We start from the raw sequence: 7,015 nt of genomic DNA, 5'->3' as shown, positions 1-7,015 counted from the left end.
GGGCTTGAACCCCCAGGGGCTTCTTCATTTGTACCCACTTGGCCCCTAGAGCAATGGGCATCAACTTTTTTTTTTTTTTGGGGGGGGGGGGGCAGCAGTACCACAAATTAGCCCTGCACCCCACTCCCAAGTGCTACCCCAATCCCCTTCCCTTGCCCACTCTGCTCCTCCGCTTCCTGCCCTGTGCCCCCAGCCTGCTCTGCTGCCTGTCCAGTCCCATCTACCACGTCACACACAGAAGCTACCTGCGACAGTTGTGGCATGCAGGTTGGCCACCCTGGCCTTAGAGGGAGGGAGCTGTAACCACAAAGGATACAGGAGGAGATGTCGCTGCCAGTGGGCTGCTTCTATTACAGCAGTACCTACAAACCCCAGCCAGAATCAGAGCCCCACTGCACTGGGCACTGTACACATGCACACTGGGCAAGAGACCAGCTGATATACCCCCAGCAGAGGAGGCAAGAGGACAGAGGGGAGCTAGAGGACGAGACAAGGGAGGAGACTTGCCCTTGGTTACCCAGCAGGTCAGTAGCAGAGCTGGGGGGGGGGTGCAACCCCAGTGTCTGGAGTGATGTTCTGGGGCTGCAGGCCCTAAACCACTGCAACGTGGCAGATTGCAGAGGCCTGCCTTGCAAAGACCCACGCCTCCGGGGCAGCACTGGGGGAAATCACACAGCAGAAGGTGGACTCACCGCTGGCTAAAGCAATAGATTTGAGTGTATAATTTAATTGGGACGAGGGAGGGGAAAGAGCACCAGGCACTGAACTCAACAAAAGCAGGTGAGAGCCAGGAGTAATAAAATATTCCAAACTAGATTAAGAAATTACAAGCAGAGAAAGGCTGAGATTTGGCTTTTTATTTGGTCCTGCTGTAACCGCGCCTGTGAAAACACACGCCTCCCTGCGGTACTTTGTTTTTTTGGCCCAGGCAGCCTGCCATCCTGCTGTGAAAATGAATATGCTTTCGCTGTATGATTAAAGTCAAATGCTCCCGGTCCCCTTGTTTCCAAAAGCTTAGGAGGCCTTTTTCAAGGAACACCTGTTAGCTGGATCTCTTGAACAGCTCATTTCAGGAAGACACCAGGTTCTTCTGTGTGTAACGCATTTCCTTGGGGGGGAGACTGAAGGTGGTTTATTGTTCATGGGATGTTTGCATCCGGTCTGAAAAAAAAAAAAATCGCTGGTTCTTTTGTTGGCAGCACAGGCAGGGTCTAGGATACTTGTTCCAGAAGAGCTGGCGGAGGAGGGTGGCTTCATGGGAATTCAGCTAGAGGGTGCCGAATGCCTTGCAGCATCTAAGTGCATGGGCTGAGTTGACTGCCGGTTAACAGTCTCAAGCATGGGCTCTGTACAAGTCAGGTTACCTTCGCTTGCAGCCACTTCTTGGATGGAATAAAAGCAGTAGTTTAAGGGCAAAGGCTGTGCAATGGTTTGGATTAGTAAAGAACACCATATCTGACTCGACCAGCAAGGAGAATTCAAATACCAGTGGTCAGGATGGAGGATTTAACACCTGACACCTGCAATAAACATTGCCAGGGGGCTTGATAAGGCATGTTGAGGACTTGGATTTTGGGACTTGCTGAAAGGTAGCACCTAAGATCAATATACAGTGCTTTAATACCATGCCAATACTGTTGCTATTCAGAAGGATAATCAACACCAGTCCCTGCACCAGCCTACTCTACTGGAGCTTTCTTATTCAATCATTGACCTATTTCGCTGCCCAGTTTGTGGGCCAGAGCCTCTCCACACAGGTATATGGCTATAAGCAATAAGCAGCTGCATCACATTGGGCACAACTTCAGTGAAGGAGCTTTAGGGACATGCATGGCCCAGGGTTTGCAGCTGCCAGAGTCTTGGTGTCACACTCTGGCCACTTTCTGAAATAACCCGGTAAGGGGATAAAAGGCCAGTTCAATTCTATTAAAATGTACCAAGAAGGACAACTTTGGGGAGGGTTACACTAGGGAAAGTGCTGCATAGATTGCTTTAAAACCAGCTTTGAAAAATAAACTGATACTACATTGAGAAGGGCACATTTTAGGGACTCCTCATTGCACTGTTAGACTCATAGAAAATGAGGGTTGGAAGGGACCTCAGGAGGTCACATCTAATCCAGCCCCCTGCTCAAAGCAGGACCATCCCCAGCTAGATCATTCTGGCCAGGGACTAGGTCATTTCTTGCGCCTACAGGAAAATCCGATGTACACAGAGGCATTCAAAAGGGTAGCTTTGGCATCCACCTCTGGGATTTCACACCCACCTTTAAACTGCAGGTGAAGACCCAAGTCCTGGCGTCACCCAGCCAAAGGCAAAAACCAGTGGGTGGAAGGGAGAGGTTTGGAGGCCCTCCTGTTGGCTTGTGTTGCAAGTACTTGTTTTACACTGACTGTGCGTGCTGGTTACGGCACAACCTCTTTTGGCCTTCGAGTCATTTTGGTCACTTGCGTGCACCTGCCGTGATGCTCATCACCCCGCAGGTCCTCTGCTTGTCCTTCCCCTTCATGCTTCTACTTCACTTCCACTACAAGTCCCCCTCAGGAATGCCCCCACCCCTGCCCCTTCCATTTACAAAGCAAACTCTTCCCCCACATCCCTGCTTCCTCCGCTTTCTTCCTTTGCTACTAGCTAAAGGAAAACCCCTGGTGCATCATGCAAACCACAGAACATCAAGGATCCACTCTGCCTCAAAGCAACCCTAGCACACAAGGAAACTCTGGTACCCCTTGATAAGATGCGTTAATAATTGTGCCTGGTCAGAGCAGCAATAACAAGGCTAATTAGGGCCCAATTCTCCCCTGCCTGGCATTGTCTCAGAGGGTCATTTTACATCTCTGCAAAGCAGCTGGGAAACCTTACCAATCCTGATGGGTGCAAGTGATAAGTGGAAGGAATCCCGCCAGGTGGGTCCTTAATTCCAGTCAGTATTTGCTCAAATTAGCTCAGTTTCATATGGATGCAAATGCACATGGCAGTGTGCAATCTGATGGCAGCCAGCATCTGTATATATACATACACACACACACACACACCAACATGCACGATCTGCAAGGACATCTCTCTGAACACAAGGGCACACGAGTGTGCGTATACCAAACGCGATGGCACATATGAACAGGTGCACTGATCATGGGCGAGCGTGTGCATGCAAAATGATGCGACACGCAGCCCACTGGTGCATATCTGACTGACTTCACACACGTCCTTGCTTTGTATTCAGCCTTTAAGCATCTCTGATGCCAACGGGGTAGAGTCAAAAGGAATAGAGCAAGCAATGGTAACAGAAGACAAAAAGTGAGCCGCGAGCTGCAGAACTGACAGGGTAATAACTGAAATAATAGAACGTGGAAGGCACCCTTGACAAAACCATCTCGCAGCGCGCTACATCTCCCGGAAACGCCCGACAGCCTCACTCACCGCAACGTACTGTCACTTGACAGAGAAAATGAGCTACAACAAGGCTAAGTTAAAGGAGCATGTTCTGCAACATGCCTGGGAGCCTGGAAAAAAGTTTGGTACCAGCACAAACAACAGCCCTACCACCCAAGTCAACAGGTGTCCCCTCCTGGCATCAGGAAAGGTGACAAATAGGCCTGCATCCCAAAACTGACCATCAGCCCTCCATCCTGCTAGTTTGCAGGCTATGCCTCTCCCCACACCCTGCCTGTAGCTTGTCCATGCACCAGCCCCCAACTAGTTTGATGCCCTCTGGGCCACGGATGGCAGGAAGTCAGCTCAGAACAAGCTGGCTAAAACATGAGGGACCTAGCAGAGGGGCAACAGGATCTGGATCTAAGTGAGCTTCCTCTGGCTTGTTGCAAGCCTCTGGGCCAGCAGCTGTGGTGCAGGTACAGAGTGGCAAGACCCTCTAATTCAGTTAACTGTGGGGCCATGAAGCCTGGGGCTAGGCTCATGTACAAGCCAGAGGCAGGGGATTCAAACTGCTCACCAGAGAGAGAAAAGAAAGGCTGATGAAATCTTTAGGGCTTGTCAGCCAGGCTAGGAAAACACGGGTAAATTTGCAGGTATCCTGACAAACAAGGCACTGCAGTAAGTCAATCCGGAAGCATCCCAGAGGCACCGCTCAGCTGCTCGGCATTAGACAGCGCATGACCTTTGCAATGCTTTGTTGCCAGCCAGAACATGAGAGCTCATTATCTCACCTCTAATATGAATCCCTGGTGAAAGATGGGGCTCCGGGGGAGAGGGGGCACAGCTCTGGTTTCTTCTTGGGTTTTAATTTCCAGACACAAGCAGATGCCTGATGTGCCACGGGCCAGGATGCAGTGGGACAGGCAGGGCCACCAGACACAGACTCATGGTGCAGCCTACGGGCTTCAGGATCTCACATGTCCTGCACAAGCAGAGGACAGGGAGCCCTCCAGACCAGTCTTGCTAGATGCTCAGCTTTGCCTCCAAACTCAACCCCCGCTGACTTCAATGAGAATGAGAGAACTGCCGGCCCACTCCTCTGCGCTGGCCCTGAGCTTCTGATGAAAGGGGATGTAGGCACAGCCAATGGATTTAATCCTCTATTTGCTTCAGGTCAGATCCTGACAGCATAATAACAGGAGTGGATTTTCTAGGAGGCCATGTGTCCCTCTAGGGCCAGACCTTTGGAAAGGAGTAACCCCTTATCGGCTCCCACCATGATGCTGGCAGGCATTGCTTGTGTACAGGGCTCTCCTGAAAAATCATGCCCACGTATGTAGCAGCCTGGGTAGGAACTGAGCTCCTCAGTATACTCAAACCCAGCAGGGTGCAGCCCTTTGAAAAATCCCATCCAGCATTCAACTGATGGTGCAGGAGAGTTTAAGCGCTACAGACTCTGAACTTTCCCCTCCCAGCCTCTCCGCCCACACCTCACCCCCAATGAGCCCAGAGAAAACCTGTGGGAGGGATGTTTCACTTGGGATGTCTGCAAGAACACATGATTTGCTCAGCACCAAGGAAATAGAAAACACAAAGTACTCACCAACTTAGAAAGGAGGAAGGGATGGCCAGGTACAAAATAGCTCTAATAGGAGCTGGAGCCACTTCACTCTCTGTAGTTTAAAGGAGAAGGCACTCTGGGAAACTGTCTTCTGCAATAGGGCAAGTGGGGAGTGTTACTGAAGAATAGGGTGTTGTTAACAAAACCCAGCCCTGGTGCTGTGTCCTAATGCATGGCACCTGCTTTATTATTTGCACAGGTTAACACCTAGGGATCTCAGGACTGTTGGGCTTGGTGCTGTTCAAACAGAACAAAAAGAAAGCTGCTACCACAGGGAGCTTTTAGCATGAGAGTCTCACTTCCTTATGCTGCACCTAATGGGGCCATTTGATCCAGGAGTTTGAGCCCCCCCTCTGGTTTCATGCCACAGCCTGCTCCCAGTTGGCAGTGGGGACCTGGTCATTCAGTAGGAGAGTCAGAGGCAGGTGGATGTGATGCCAGGCACCTTGTTTCCTTGTGTGGCCTTGGCTCTAGAAACGAGCATGCTCTAAGTAGATTCAGCTCAGGTGGATCTTTAGCTTGATTTAATGCTTCTTAAAGTGAGAGATCAATCGGAGTGGCCTCAGGCTGGCCCAATGCAAAGGCTCCCTCCTGCAGCTCTGCTGGGCTGCCTTAACTGTGCCTTCCCCTTGGGTTTCCTGAGCTCCTGCACAGCCCTGCCAATCCACCTCCACCCTGAGCTGTGCCCCCCTCCCGCTATTCCAGTCCCTGGCTCCCTGCACGCAGCTCTACTGAGAGATCTCAGTCCTGAGCTAAACAATCTCCCTCTGAGCATGCCTGGGGCTTCTCAAACAGCTCCCCACAAACTCTACTGTGGTCTTCATGATATGTACAAAGCAGGACTAGGGTAAAACCACCTGAGCATCTCCTTTACCTCAGTCCTAGCCCAGCTCTTCGGAGCCTGGTGCTAAGTCACTGCTCTCAGGAATCAATGGCAAAGCTCCCACTGAGGTCTATTGTGTAGAGTCAGGTTCAAATCTCTGTGCCACTTACATTTGGAGCCAGGAGGTCAGTGTCCTGTGGCACTAGGGTGTTGAGACACCTAGCACGAGACATACCCGGCCCCAAAGAGTTTACTCTCTGAATTAAAAAAAAAAAAAATTAACAAAAATTTTTTGTCTCCCAGGTCAAATTAGTCAGATCAGGTCCAAATCCATTTGAATCATTCAAGAACCATATGTGGCCCTGCTACCAGCAAGCATCCTCCACCCCAGCCTGAGGCTTCAGATGCTTCCAAATCCTTTGGCAGGCATCCTACGTGCAAGCCCAAGCCTGAAGGCTTGTGGTTTAGATGCCCCCTAGTTTTACTTGCCCTCGGCCATATGGACACAGGAGCAAGCTAGGGAGGAGTCTCCATCTCTATAAAGTCAGCATGTAGCTGAGATCTTCCCGCTGGAAGCTGTCTGGTGGGAAGCTAACTATGAGGCTCTCTTAGGGAGTCCTGTCCACAAGCAGGCAAGGGTGCACCCTCCACTGCACAAAGCCATTTGTAAGGCACCTACTTGGTCAGGGTACTACCCCCTGCCACCTTCGTGGTCATGGTATTTCCCCTGCCAGATGAGCCAGACAAAGGAGGATTCTGACTGCATTTTACAGCTGGGAAAACTGAGGCACCACAGACACCCATGCAAGGTCATGCAGGAGAGCTAAGAACTGCATCAAGATTTCCGACACCCCGATCCAGTGCTGAGCATGAGCAAGACTGTCCTCCCCACTCCCCAAACACCTGCCCCCTTCTCCCTGACAGACAAAAAGAGCATGAGCCTGCAGTGTTGAACGGGGAGACTTTGTGCTGGAGAAGAACAGCGAGGGCTGGAGATGATCCTGAGGCCGCTGCTCTGTGTGGCTGACCTGACCCCTGCTCCAATGAACAAGCCTGCACCTTGCACCGTGGCTACTTGGATGTGCACTATAAATAACCGGCAGAGGCTGGCAGCCTCCAGCTCCGGCAGGCCCATAAATGAGCATAAGCCATTCTGTGTTGCTCACTGCTTGGAAATAATGAGAGGGAAGGAAGAC

General features: G+C 51.1%; 1 long non-coding RNA gene across 1 annotated transcript; it reads right to left on the bottom strand.

The window, feature by feature from the left end:
* Positions 1-824: 824 nt before the first annotated feature.
* LOC132244765 (uncharacterized) lies at positions 825-5,476 on the bottom strand. Its single transcript, XR_009456510.1, has 3 exons — positions 5,296-5,476; positions 4,979-5,087; positions 825-1,161 (listed from the first exon to the last, which is right to left on the bottom strand). It is a non-coding gene; the product is annotated as an uncharacterized LOC132244765 (long non-coding RNA).
* Between the last annotated feature and the right edge of the window lie 1,539 nt (positions 5,477-7,015).

Source organism: Alligator mississippiensis, chromosome 14 (genome assembly GCF_030867095.1).
Source record: "Alligator mississippiensis isolate rAllMis1 chromosome 14, rAllMis1, whole genome shotgun sequence".
In the NCBI taxonomy this organism is placed as follows: Eukaryota; Metazoa; Chordata; order Crocodylia; family Alligatoridae; genus Alligator; species Alligator mississippiensis.
The sequence above is the reverse complement of the archived record's forward strand: the minus strand, read 5'-3'. Positions and strand labels throughout refer to the sequence as shown.